The sequence below is a fragment of the Ctenopharyngodon idella genome, chromosome 24 (assembly GCF_019924925.1).
Source record: "Ctenopharyngodon idella isolate HZGC_01 chromosome 24, HZGC01, whole genome shotgun sequence".
Lineage (NCBI taxonomy): Eukaryota > Metazoa > Chordata > Actinopteri > Cypriniformes > Xenocyprididae > Ctenopharyngodon > Ctenopharyngodon idella.
In genome coordinates, this window is record NC_067243.1 from 7665524 (window position 1) to 7679966 (window position 14443).

Here is a 14443-nt window from a genome sequence, read left to right on the forward strand (position 1 = left end):
TTTTGCATGCAAGAATTCCCAAACTAGTGGGAAATATCGCTCCACCACTATAATCCAAGCACTTGATATGGCATTTTACAATTCTGAAAGCGCGCTCGACTACACATGTGACTTGATATATACTGTCTTCACCATTATTACTGATGCCATGACAAGAATAGCAATGATTTAAATAATTAAAACTATTTCATTTAAATAATAAAAATAAAAATAAACAAAATAAGTCAAATGAAAAAAATAAAAAACTGAAAAATTACTTTAAAAAATAAAAATAAAAAGCGATATTAAATATTAAAAATAAATTAAATTAAAATTAAAATAAGTTGTCAAATTACAAAAATAAAAATGTTACTTTAAAAAATAAAAATATATTTAATATTAAAGTAAATCACATAAAATTGAAACAAAATTAGTCAAATTACAAAAATAAAAAACGAGTTAATCAAATAAATAAATTAAATAATTAAAATAAAAATAAACAAAAAAGATTAAAAATATTAAATATTAAAAATAAATGAAGTTAAAATTAAAATAAGTAGTCAAATTACAAATAAAAATAAAAATGTTACTTTAAAAAAGAAAATTAACTAAAAAATAAAATATATTAAATATTAAAAAAATTTAAATGTAAACAAAATTAGTCAAATTACAAAAATAAAAAAACTAGATAATTTAGAAAAATAAATTAAATAAACAAGCAGCTAAGTTATGGAAAAAAAACCCTAAAATATATATAAAAAATTTATATAAAATGTAATATAAATAATAAAATAATATAAAAAAATAAAAACTGTGTGATTAAAAAAATTACTAAAAATATAACATTGAAAATTAAAAAAAAAATGTTAGTCGTTACCTGCAATGTTGGAGGGTTAGTGAGTAAGATTTTACTTCTGTAATTTATGATTGAAACTGGATATGTAGGTTGGGACTTGATTTTATCCAACGGGAACTGATTGGATCATGAAAAGTTGGGGGAAACTTGATGACGTGAGCCAAAAAGTAAAGTCATTTCAGAGGAAAGCATTTTTAATCAAAGATTATGAAGACAAAATATGTATTTAAGAAAGTAAATAGGGTCCATTTTAATTTCATGTTGACTTATGCTATTTCCATTGCTTAATGATAATCAGCCACTCATTTATTTCATTACTCATGTTTCTTTTAGTCATGAAATGACTGATACTGTGGAATCTGTCTGTCTCAAATTATATTAAAATGGAAAAAAATAATACTTCGCCACTCAAACTCATATTAGGTCCATACATACAGCATCTGGTGTGGTAAATGAAAACAAAAACAGCTAAATGAATCAATGAACAGTTATCTTAAGAAGTGCATAATGAGCCTTTGATGAGTTTAGCACCATTAGCACTAACTAGAAGGCCTTCCCCCAAAGTCATCAAACTCCCAGCGCCATAAACTCTGCTGAGCTCACAACAAAAGCAAGAACTGATGCCAGAGGATCTGTGTATGTCTCAATCCGTCTCAATGTCTTACCTCCAGACTCATCAATCACTAATACAGTCCCTGGGAATCCGGACGTATCGCGATTTCACTCGACTAACTCTGACCACGAGGTAATATTTCAAAAATGAATTAACTTCACAGTGGCAGATGTGATTAGATAGAGTATCTAAGAGAACAGAAGACAGGAAACGCTCCTGCACTGCAAAAAATGATGTTCGTCCTCAGTATTTTTGTCATTTTCCAGTACAAATATCGAAATATTCTGAAATCAAGATACATTTACTTGAGATTTAAGTCTTATTTCCTGAAAAATGAAGTGAGTTTTTGCTTTAAACAAGAAAAATATCTGTTTTTTTTAAGCAAACTCGCTTCATTTAGATTCATTTTTTTTTTAAGTAGAAGTAATTTTGCTTCTCAAGTAAGTGTGTCTTGATTTAAGAATGTTCAGATATGGAAAACAAGACAAAAATACTGAGGAAGAACATTTTTTGCAGTGTGTTGGTGATCATGTGACATCGGCCACAATAAACGGTCATTGTTCAGTTGGAAGATATTCCCCATGATGTGCCGTGTCACTATATACAAATCTGAAATACTATATGCGAAGAAATCAACATGTTTTGGGCATAACCATGCAAAGGAGATGCTTTAGAAAGCATACTAATAACTTACAGCTATTGATTGAGGTATGAACAAGGGTCATTAACATTAAAACCTCCATGCAGGCAACCTAAAATATCCAAGAAGCGTTTCTGTCACGCGTGAATGTTTCCTAAATTCCCTCTGGACTTTTTTTTTTTTTTTTTAGCTTTTTAACTGGTGGGGAGAGAAGTGGAAACTGCTATTCTACCCGTGACGCCTAATCACATTTCTCTCTTATTAGTTTCCGAGCGCACCGAGTGAAATTAAGGTTGAAGTGGCCAAATCTAATAAATATTGATGCTCATTACAGTCTCTTAGAGCCTTCCCTACCTGTCTCACTCTCTCTCTCTGTCGCCCGTTCGCTTTTCTAGATGTGTCAGCTGTACCCAGAATGCCTTCCAGCCCCTCCCATCCCGCTCTTTAAATGATCCGCCTGGCAGAGAAACTGGCTGGTATCCGAACGAACGTACCGATGAAAGCATTTCTCTGGACTAAATATAGACGTCGAACACTTTGATGTCTGAAATATTAACGGATATCTCTTGCAAACATGCTCCAAAAAAAATAAGAGCTGCTTTATTTAATGCCAAACCGGTGCACACTTCCCCAAAGAGCGCAAACTGAGAAGAGCTTTACCTCCAAACATCTCCCTCGGTCACTGAGAGTAATAAAAACACCTCTTACCGGAGGTTTAACAGCAGTCGGATGTGTCTGTGTTAATGTGTGTCCGTATCCACAGGGACGGAATTATATCCAGAATGCTGATGCGGTCCAGACTCCTCACAAAACACAACCTTGATGAAGAGCTTGAAGACGCATCCGTGATCCACCTGCATCCAACATGCATGAACACACAAGCACGCTCCGACCACACCGACACACACTCGAGCAGAGGGCGTACCTACAGTCAGCCAACGGAGAGGTAGAGTGAGAGACGGAGAGAGGGAGAGAGAGAGAGGGGAGAGCGTTAGGACAGCACAAGGTGGAGGGAGGAAGTGGAGTGTGGGAAACAGAAAGAGAGAGAGACAAAGATGCACCAATCACGTTTGTTCTCTTCATTGCCATCACAGTAGCCGTTATATGATGGAACAAACTGTCCCACGGGGGAGAAAAATTACAAAAGAGATCTCTGGAATATCTCAGTGATTTCTCCTACAATGTGAAAAATGATTTAAAAACATTTTTTTTTAAATAAAATTTGATGAAATGTTGTGTTTAATTCAATGTGTAATTTGCTATCTCTTTGCGATTATTTTTTAAATTTACTAGCAATTTTTAAGTTAAAATAGCTTCAAATGAAACCACTACACTGATTCTTTTTTCTTTAGTGTAGATGGAAAAGAAATTGATACAGAGGCCCGCACATGACATGCAGGAAAAAATGAAAATTGTGCGCACTATTTACTAATTCGCTCCTTCGATTTGCTAAATTGTGTGCGCGATTTACTATTCCATTCCCTCGATTTACTATTCCGTTTCCTCAATTTGCTAAATCGCGCAGTTTACTAATTTGTTCCCTCGATTTGCTAAATTGTGCGCGCGATTTACTATTCCATTCCCTCGATTTACTATTCCGTTTCCTCGATTTACTAAATCGCGCAGTTTACTAATTTGTTCCCTCGATTTACTAAATCGTGCGCGCGATTTACTATTTCGTTCCCTCGATTTGCTAAATCGTGCGAGCAATTTACTATTCCGTTCCCTCGATTTACTAAATCATGCACACGATTTACTATTCCGTTCCCTCGATTTGCTAAGTCGTGCGTGCAATTTACTATTCCCGTTCCCTCGATTTGCTAAATCGTGCGCACAATTTACTATTTTGTTCCCTGATTTACTAAATCGTGTGCACAATTTACTATTCCGTTCCCTCGATTTACTAAATCATGCGCGCGATTTACTATTCTGTTCCCTCGATTTGTTAAGTCATTCACGCAATTTACTATTTCATTTCCTCGATTTACTAAATCGTGCATGCGTTTTACTATTCCGTTCCCTCGATTTGCTAAGTCGTGTGTGCAATTTACTATTCCGTTCCCTCGATTTACTAAATCGTGCGCACAATTTACTATTTTGTTCCCTCGATTTGCTAAACCATGCACAGTTTCTAATTTGTTCCCTCGATTTGCTAAATCGTGCACTCGATTTACTATTTTGTTCCCTCGATTTACTAAATCATGCATGCGTTTTACTATTCCGTTCCCTCGATTTGCTAAATCGTGCGCACAATTTACTATTTCGTTTCCTTGATTTACTAAATCATGCGCACAATTTACTATTTCGTTCTCTCGATTTGCTAAACCATGCGCAGTTTACTAATTTGTTCCCTCGATTTGCTAAATCGTGCACGCGATTTACTATTTCGTTCCCTCGATTTGCTAAATCGTTCGCACGATTTACTATTTCATTTCCTCGATTTACTAAATCGTGCCCCCGTTACTATTACGTTCCCTCGATTTGGTAAATCGTGCACACAATTTACTATTTTGTTCCCTCGATTTGGTAAATCGTGCGCACAATTTACTATTCCGTTCCCTCGATTTACTAAATCGTGTGCACAATTTACTATTTTGTTCCCTCGATTTGCTAAATCGTGCACTCGATTTACTATTTCGTTCCCTCGATTTGCTAAATCGTTCGCACGATTTACTATTTTGTTTCCTCAATTTACTAAATCATGCATGCGTTTTACTATTCCGTTCCCTTGATTTACTAAATCATGCGCACAATTTACTATTTCGTTCTCTCGATTTGCTAAACCATGCGCAGTTTACTAATTTGTTCCCTCGATTTGCTAAATCGTGCACGCAATTTACTATTTCGTTCCCTCGATTTGCTAAATCGTTCGCACGATTTACTATTTCATTTCCTCGATTTACTAAATCGTGCACCCGTTACTATTCCGTTCCCTCGATTTGGTAAATCGTGCACACAATTTACTATTTCGTTCCCTCGATTTGGTAAATCGTGCGCACAATTTACTATTCCGTTCCCTCGATTTACTAAATCGTGCGCACAATTTACTATTTTGTTCTCTCGATTTGCTAAATCGTGTGCGCGATTTACTATTTCGTTCCCTCGATTTGCTAAATCGTTCGCGCGATTTACTATTTCGTTTCCTCGATTTACTAAATCGTGCATGCGTTTTACTATTCCGTTCCCTCGATTTGCTAAATCGTGCGCACAATTTACTATTTCGTTCCCTCGATTTGCTAAATCGTGCGCACAATTTACTATTTTGTTCCCTCGATTTGCTAAATCGTGCACGCGATTTACTATTCCAATCCCCTCGATTTGCTAAATCGTGTGTGCGATTTACTAATTCATTCCCTCAATTTGCTAAATCGTGTGCACAATTTACTATTTTGTTCCCTCAACTTGCTAAATTGTGCACACGACTTACTAATTCAATCCCTCGATTTGCTAAATTGTGCGCACGATTTATTATTTCATTCCCTCGGTTTATAAATCATGCTCATGATTTAGCAAATCGAGGGGAGGGAACAAATTGGTAAATCGTGTGCACAATTTAGCCTACTATTTTTTCCTGCATGTCATGTAGATTGAATCTGGAGCACATGAAAAATGTGTTATTTTGTCATTACATTTGTTAGATTTGTGTTTAAAAGAACATAAACATTTTTCTAACACCATTAGCACAAAGTTAACTCAAGATATATTTTATGAAATAAGGTCTTTTTAGCTATATAAGCATCATTACTCCAGTCTTCAGTGTCATATGATCCTTCAGAAATCATTCTAATATGCTGATTTGCTGCTCAAGAAACATTTCTTATTATTATCAATGTTGAAAACAGTTGTACTACTTGATATAGATGAAACAGAATTTTTTTGTAACATTATAAATGTCACTTTTGATCAATTTAATGTGTCCTTTCTGAATAAAAGTATTCATTTATTTTTGTTCCCAACTAAATTAATGTTGTTTTAAGGCTGTTTAGATATCTTTACTGGAAAACAAGACAAATAATGATTACAAAATGATTTGTCCAGCGCTAGCTTTCTCTCACCCATCTTTGTGTTTGTCTCTCAAACATTGTTCTATGCACGTATGACAGTGATGGATCCTCTATGTTCCTGTACATTATGTTAGCCGAGGACTCAACAGCACAAGTCTGATAGACCGAGAATGAGGGGACAATGTCTATGATGCTGTGGAGTAGAAAGAGCAGAGAACAGGAAAAGAGAGAGATAGAGATTGGATTCTGGAGAGGAAGAGAGAGGAAGAGGATACTGTAGAACAGAAAGCTCAGGATCAAAGCCCAGGATCAGTGTGACTTTAGAAAGTTTCTGCACAGGAGATAAAAGCCTCCAGGAGAATCTTCAGATATCCTCGTTCAGCACAGGCAACAAAGGTTCTTGTTTGTTTGCTCAGATTCTTTGTCTTGGGCTGAAACTGATCACGGATTGAACTGGATTGACCTTTTATGTAAATTGACCCTTCGCTAAGCCACAATTTAAAAACATCACTGACCAATAGCAACTGTTGCCGACTACTGTTTTCCTCACACAAGCTTTTGATTTATTTCTAACACAAGTCTATGATGGATCTGTGTGATTTTTTTAAACGCAATTGTAAACATTTAGGATTAATCATGTTAATCAGTTAATGATTTTTCAGTTTTAATCGTTTTTTTTTTTTTTTTTTTTTTTAAAGAAAAAGAAATTAATACTATTTAGCAAGGATGCATTAAACATACTTAAAGTGACAGTAAAGACATTTATAATGTCACAAATTATTTCAAATAAATGAATTGTTAATACAAATAAAGCATAAAAAAGGGCAGGGATTTTCGCTAAACCGTTTGTGGGAAAAAATCACGCATTGTTAACATGTTACTAGCATGATGTAACATGTTGTTAACGTGTTTTAACAGATTATTAGCATGCTTCTAACATGTTTAAGCATGTTGCTAACATGATTTAACACATTGCTACCATGATTTAACACATTGCTAGCATAATTTAACATGTGGCTAGCATGATTTAGCACATTGTCGTTATGATTTAACATATTGCTAGCATGATTAGCATGTTGCTAACATTACTAGCATGTTGCTAGCATGTTTAACACATTGCTAGCATGTAAATAGCATAATTTAACATTTCTAGTATGTTTTAACATGTTACTAACATGATTATCAAATTGTTAGCATGACTTAGCATGTTGTTAGCATGAATTATCACATTGGCATGTTTCTTGCATGATTTAGCACATTGCTAGCATGTTAACCTGATTAGCATGTTTCTAGCATGATTTCACATGTTGCTAGCATGTTTTAACATGATTTAACACATTGCTAGCATGTTTAAGCACAAGGCTAACATGAATTAGCAGGTTACTAGCATGTTTCTTGCATGATTTAGCACATTGCTTTCGTGTCTCGAGCATGATTTAGCACTTTGCTAGTATGTTTTAGCATTTTGATAGCATAATTAACACATTGCTAGCATGAATTAGGATGTTGCTAGCATGTTGACCTGGGATAGTCCTTAGTGAAAGGCAGCTTTGCTAGTGACAGACAGCTGAAATACTCGATTGCTGCTCTGTCCATTTTGTTAATGATGGATAAATGTCTTATTGTACAAAAGTTTTGACCCCCTCGTTTAAAGTCTGAGACTTTTCGCAGTTTTGATTGTATGTTTAATGAAAATCGTAAGTCGGGTCAGTTAGAAAAGATATAGCAACCCGAGTCAGAACAGTCTGAGTTTGGTGCTTATGGCTTGAAAGCTCTAGAGGAGATACTGTTTAAATTTTTGTTAAGAATAATAAACTTTAATAGTAGATCAGTAAGTTGGCTTCCTCAAGCCAACTTCATAATTTTCCACAATATTACAGTTTTACTGCCTTGGTGAACAAGAGAGACTTCTTTCAAAAGCATTAAAAGATGATCTTCATCTTAGGATAAAAAGCTTTACCCTTGACAAATGTCTTGGTATTTGGCCTTTTGATTGGTCCAACTATTCAGATACAATATTCAGATCCTGTCAAAATCATGATGGGAAACTGGATGTCTTGACTGGCAGGTGGAGGAAAAGTTTCTAAAGAAGCAAAAAGCGAGAGAACGACTAGAGGAGTGCAGCAGAGAGGGAGAGAATTGCTCCCAGCAAATCGTATAAAGCCATGAATAATTTACCACCTCCTCCAGCAAACCCTGATCTTTTTGTCCGTTGACTCAGGAGACCGAGGCTTTATTGGAATGAAGGCTTTCTGTGTCCTAATTTAGCATTTGCTGCCGTATCCCAGAGTGAGAGAGACGCTGCAGTGTTGCACGGATCCCAGACACAGAACGCCTGACCTTAGAGAGTCTCGTGAAACGCGGCTCCCGGGAGGAACCTGGCCGGCTGTGAAACGTGTGTGCGCCTGTTTGGAACAAGCGGGAGAATTGAGGTGAACTGAGCGCTGGAATGCTTTAACCCCTCTGAAGATGGCTGGTACATAACAGAGCGATATCATTTTCTTTGAACCCCTGATGGTCCTGAGATGACTAAATAACTCACTTCACCGGACAGCAGATAGGGGACTCACTGAGAGCTCGAGCGGGAATAGGAGTTCATTTAAAGTGAACGGTCCTTCCTTCTTTTCCAGCATCCCACCATCAATCTTTGCCATTTCGTTCCAATACCATTCCACAAAATGCCTAGTAATAAGATTAAACACGAATGCTGCTCTGTCCCATTTTGTTTATGATGGATAAATGTCTTGACAGGCCGTATTCCATGCTTGATTTCATTTTTTGGCAGTTTTGCCATATATAGAGGACAGAAAATGACAAAAGAAGAAGATTGGAAATGAAACTCTGGTGTGGATGGAATCGAACTCTGATTGTCCACATGAGCACCAAGATCTATCTGCTCTAACAGAATGAATGAATGCGTATTTATTGAATATAAATATTTAATATTGTAACATATATATTTAATATTCAATATGAATATTTAATATTGTAACATAAATATTTAATATTCTATATAAATGTTTTTTATATATTTATATTAATGTTTCATATAAATATTTGTTCATTTGAATATGCATAAATATAAATAAATAACATTCAGAAGAAAATAATGTGTACATATTTTAATATAAATATTGATTTTTTATTTGCATATAAATAAGGAATGAATGAACAAATAAATGTGTATTCATTTAATATAAATATATAATATTCAATATACATATTTAATAATCAACATAAATATTTACTAAATATTTTATATATATATATTATTTATATTAATATATCATTCAGTTATTTAAATATGCATAAATATAAATAACATTCTGAATAAATAAAATGTGTATATATTCAATAAATATTTAATATTTTAATATATTTAATATAAATATTTATTTAATATATGTATATAAATTAAAATAAATGTGTATTAATTTAATATAAATATTTAATATTGTAACATATTTAATATTCCATATAAATATGTATTTAATATTTTATTTATTTATATTAATATTTCATAAACATTTAATTATTTGAATATGAACAAATATAAATAACATTCTGAATAAAAAAAATCTATCTACGAGTATATATTTAACAAATATTTAATATTAATTCATTTATAATATATATATATTTAATTATATATATATATATATATATATATATATAAATTTAAATTTATATAAATTTATAATATTATAACATTATTAATATTTAATATTAATTAATTAATTTTCAACTGCCTACTTGGACAAATGTCCAAAAAAAAAGACGATGAAGAAGTGCAACAAACTGCGAGCTGGATTCAAACTCTGAACGCCCACATGAACATTTCTGACCACATTTCAGACCATGTGCAGAAATACGAACTTCCTATTAAAGTGCAAAAGAAAGCCAATTGATGTCAAGCATTTGAAATGCATTAAAAAAAAAGCAAAAAATTTATATCTACTCAACATGTAGTGAGCAGCGAACCCTGCGTAGGAGCTGTGATTCGGAGAGCAGCTTGTCAGCTGACCACTGAGTTCCTCCAACCGGACCTCGAAACTCTCCTCGACTCTCGTCGTCCTGAACTTTGACCCTTGTGGTTTAATAATGCTTTTAATAGAGGCTTTCCTCTCTGACCTCTGCATATTTTCCAGCCTCATTATATAGTCATTCAAGCTAATGATCATCAGGGGGCTCGTTATCTCCCAGTTTTGGCACGGAGCTCAACACACGCGGCACTAGAGCAGGAGCTGTCAGAGGCCTGCTTTTCTGCTGAACAATTTTAAAGCCAAATCACTCACAGAAGAGGCTGACTTTATTACATGATGAATAAATGAATAGTTCTGTGGAGCAGAACCCTGTTTTAAAAGGAATGAACAGTTTGGAGCTTCCTTAATGCTTGTGCAACTCCATAACGCAGAAATCTCCGTAAATGCATTTTCTGCTGTACAATCACTTCTTATTTCAATTGAATGAAGATGTGTGGGAAACTCGAGCAGCTGCCACAACCTGAACTTTCACTGTACATTCACAGCATTTACAGTAGAGAAAGCGTATAGATGGAATGATACCTGTTGAAGTGCTTAGACTGCAGTCAGGCTGTAGAGGATGATGGGTATATATGGTTCTTGGTTTTAGCATAGACTCGTTGGAAGGGGTTTCTAGGAGCTGGAGATTTGTCTTGAATGCAGGACAATGGATCCACTCTAGAACAGAAATAGGAAGCAAGTTAATCAGGGTTGTGTCCCTTTAAATCCTAATGAGCTGCTGCTCCCGGCCCCCTTTCCAGAAGGGGGCGGAGCTTTAACAGCTCGCGCTTCGGTTGCTCAACAACAACAAAGCTGGAGAATCTCACGCAGCCAAAATGAGGATTGTCAGTAACGGTGTTCAGCCTTACATTGTTCAAACCGGAGTCGACACTGATGGAGAGACTCAGGAAGAAGTTACAACTTTTAGAATGAAACTGGACGTTTCTGAATGGTTAGTTGATAAATTTATGTAGTTGCTGTGGAGTTGATTCAACTCGTCCACTAGCATGTGCCGTCATGTTAATCTTTTGTGTAAATCCAGCGTTGAATTGACCCTCGTTTGTGAAGCAGTCCGGCGTAAAACGACGGCATGACAACAACACTCTACTACAACAACTCTTCCTCTTCTCTAAAGCAGTCCAACATGGCCTCACCACCTTTGTTGTGTGTTCTCGGGGGCAGGTTTATGTAAATTTTGGGGTTTGTGATGTTGCCAACCCAGGAAGAAGCTCATTGTAGTCCCTACCAGCCGTTTGTTGTAGTACATAAAAAGCAATTTCTGTAAAAGAAAATATCTCCCTTTGCATTGAACTTTGAGCGTCGTAACTTTGCAGATGTTGTTTATGCTCAAACAACAACAATTCAATTCATATTCACACTGATTAAAAAAGAGAGCCAATTCTTAAATTCAAAATGCATTTCAGTGAATATTTGGGATCTTCTAGATGACTAGAGTCTTCACGGGGTAAGAAAGTCAGGGCTAGTAATATACCGGGTACATGTGCCAGATCCTCATCACGTATAATGCCAAGGTTCTTGGCTTTCTGAAGGAGAGATGATTGAGCTGTCTATAGAGATGGCGAGATCTTGGCGAGGATCGCTTTTTGGATTGAAGAACAGCTTGGTTTTCAGCTTCAAATGATGGGTGGTCATCCAAGGTGAAATGTCTGCCAAATATCTAGTGATCTGAGATATACCTGGGTCTAAAACGATTGAAATGAAGAATTATCCACATGTCAAGTGCATAAGGGGCATTTTATACAGTTCAAGCTTTGCGTCTGTACCTGATGCTGCTTTAGTTAAAAATAAAATACTAGTGAGCAAAAGTAATGGCTAATAAAACCAATGATGAAATAAAATGGCCCTTATTTGTGCATAAAACTACATTATTTATCCTTTAACTAAGGCAAACTTTGAATTATAGCTTGACTAAGTCTTGTCTGAAAGTTTAAATCTATAAAATTACATGGTTTATATACATCTGTTTGAAATGCCACCTATACCTGGATATACCAGGATGGAAGTGCACTTTATTTTAGAGTTCCACTTCCTGTAATCCAAAGTAAACTTCCTGTGGGGCGTGGCTAATTTAATTCAAATTCCAACTCATGAAGTGTATGTCAATTCTTCAATTCTGAATTTTCTGCTATTATTGCTGTTGCTTTGACACATGGTATAATGAGAGGTTTGCTCACAGAGCAAATAGTTATTCAACCCTCAAGGCCTCATATAGTTATTTCAAGGGCCTACCCTCAATTAAAAGACACATAATCCAGGTATTACTTCAGCTACTGAACAATAGGTAGCCGATGAGTCAGCTAATTAATTGTTAGCGTACGGCAGTTAGCAGTAAGAATGTTAATGACTTACACTGTCAGAACCTGGTTTAACAGAACTGACATGAAATGACATTAGAAAACCATTGTACTTCCATGACATGGCATTTCCAGTTGAAACAGGATATTCAACAAGAAAAAAAAAACCTGTATAGGTTAGGACTTTTATTCATAGTTTGACTTCTAACTATTGGTGTATTGTGGTGTATAAAATAAAAAATAAAATAAAATAAAATAAAAAAATAAAATAAAAGCCCAATATGGATAAGTTTGACTTCTAACTACTGGTGTATTCTAGTGTATAAAAATAAAAAATAAAATAAAATAAATAATAAAAGCCCAATATGGATAAGTTTGACTTCTAACTACTGGTGTATTCTAGTGTATAAAAATAAAATAAAAAATAAAATAAAATAAATAATAAAAGCCCAATATGTATAAGTTTGACTTCTAACTATTGGTGTATTCTAGTGTATAAAAATAAAAAATAAAATAAAATAAATAATAAAAGCCCAATATGCATAAGTTTGACTACTAACTATTGGTGTACTGTGGTGTATAAAATAAAATAAAATAAAATAAAATAAAATAAGTTTGACTTCTAACTATTGGTGTATTCTGGTGTATAAAATAAAATAAAATAAAATAATATAAGCCCAATATGTATAAGTTTGACTTCTAACTATTGGTGTATTCTGGTGTATAAAAATAAAAAATAAAATAAAATAAATAATAAAAGCCCAACATGCATAAGTTTGACTACTAACTATTGATGTATTGTGGTGTATAAAATAAAATAAAATAAAATAAAATAAAATAAAATAAAATAAAATAAGTTTGACTTTTAACTATTGGTGTATTCTGGTGTATAAAATAAAATAAAATAAAATAAAATAAAATAAAATAAATAAAATAAAATAAAATAAAATAAAATAAGCCCAATATGTATAAGTTTGACTTCTAACTATTGGTGAATTCTGGTGTATAAAAATAAAAAATAAAATAAAATAAATAATAAAAGCCCAATATGCGTGAGTTTGACTACTAACTATTGGTGTATTCTGGTGTATAAAATAAAATAAAATAAAATAAAATAAAATAAAATAAAATAAAATAAAATAAAATAAAATAAAATAAGTTTGACTTTTAACTATGGGTGTATTCTGGTGTATAAAATAAAATAAAATAATAAAAGCCCAATATGTATAAGTTTGACTTCTAACTATTGGTGTATTCTGGTGTATAAAAATTAAAAATAAAATAAAATAAATAATAAAAGCCCAATATGTATAAGTTTGACTACTAACTATTGGTGTATTCTGGTGTATAAAATAATAAAATAAAATAAAATAAAATAATAAAAGCCCAATAGGCATAATGTGGCATTTCCAAGTGAAACAGGATATTCATCAAGATTCATGATTAGGTTGTGAAAAATGGGCATTTACCATCAAATGTGAAGAACCAACCCCTCCTGAAACATTGAAAATTAAGCAGCCTTGGTGATGTCAGCTGAAAGAAAAATCGTTTGAAACATAGATTTTTTCTTGAGAATAACATGATGAATCATTCATAATAAGACCAGGTATATGCATTAAGAAAGAAAAAGCCACACATTTTGATTATATGTTGAGCACTAAAGGCAGCAAAAATAGGCCTGGTGAGAACACCGGTGATTCAAGCTGAATGGGCATCAGCATCCAAAACACAACATCTGCTGGTGACCAGCGATGCTCCTGTGTACTGTGACCAGTACTGCTGTGTCTTTTGATAGCTGAACACTCGCGCTCACGGGGTGGCGGGCTGACGCTGTCGGCCTTCACTGGGGAAATCATAATAACATACGACAAAGATGCTGCTTTTGAAAGCCGCTTTGAAATAAGGGGGCGTTTAGACAGAGAGAGATTCACGCACCTTCAGAAGCCAGCGCTGCACACTGCAGCTAAAGCCAGAGCAGCACACCATCCATCAACAGCAGACACTGCAGCACAAC

General features: G+C 34.2%; 1 protein-coding gene across 4 annotated transcripts in view; it reads right to left on the bottom strand.

Moving 5' to 3' along the window:
• The window catches only part of lingo1a (leucine rich repeat and Ig domain containing 1a), a 121984-nt gene that overhangs the window by 86913 nt on the left and 20628 nt on the right, over positions 1-14443 (bottom strand). For 2 of the 4 annotated variants that reach the window (XM_051885287.1, XM_051885284.1), the window contains exons 3-4: positions 10658-10792; positions 2797-3013 (exon numbers count right to left, since the gene is read on the bottom strand). The gene's annotated coding sequence lies outside the window, so the exon portion shown is untranslated. Of the gene's footprint in view, positions 1-2796; positions 3094-10657; positions 10793-14443 lie in introns of those variants that run through there. The other 2 variants (XM_051885288.1, XM_051885286.1) reach the window with 2 other exon arrangements.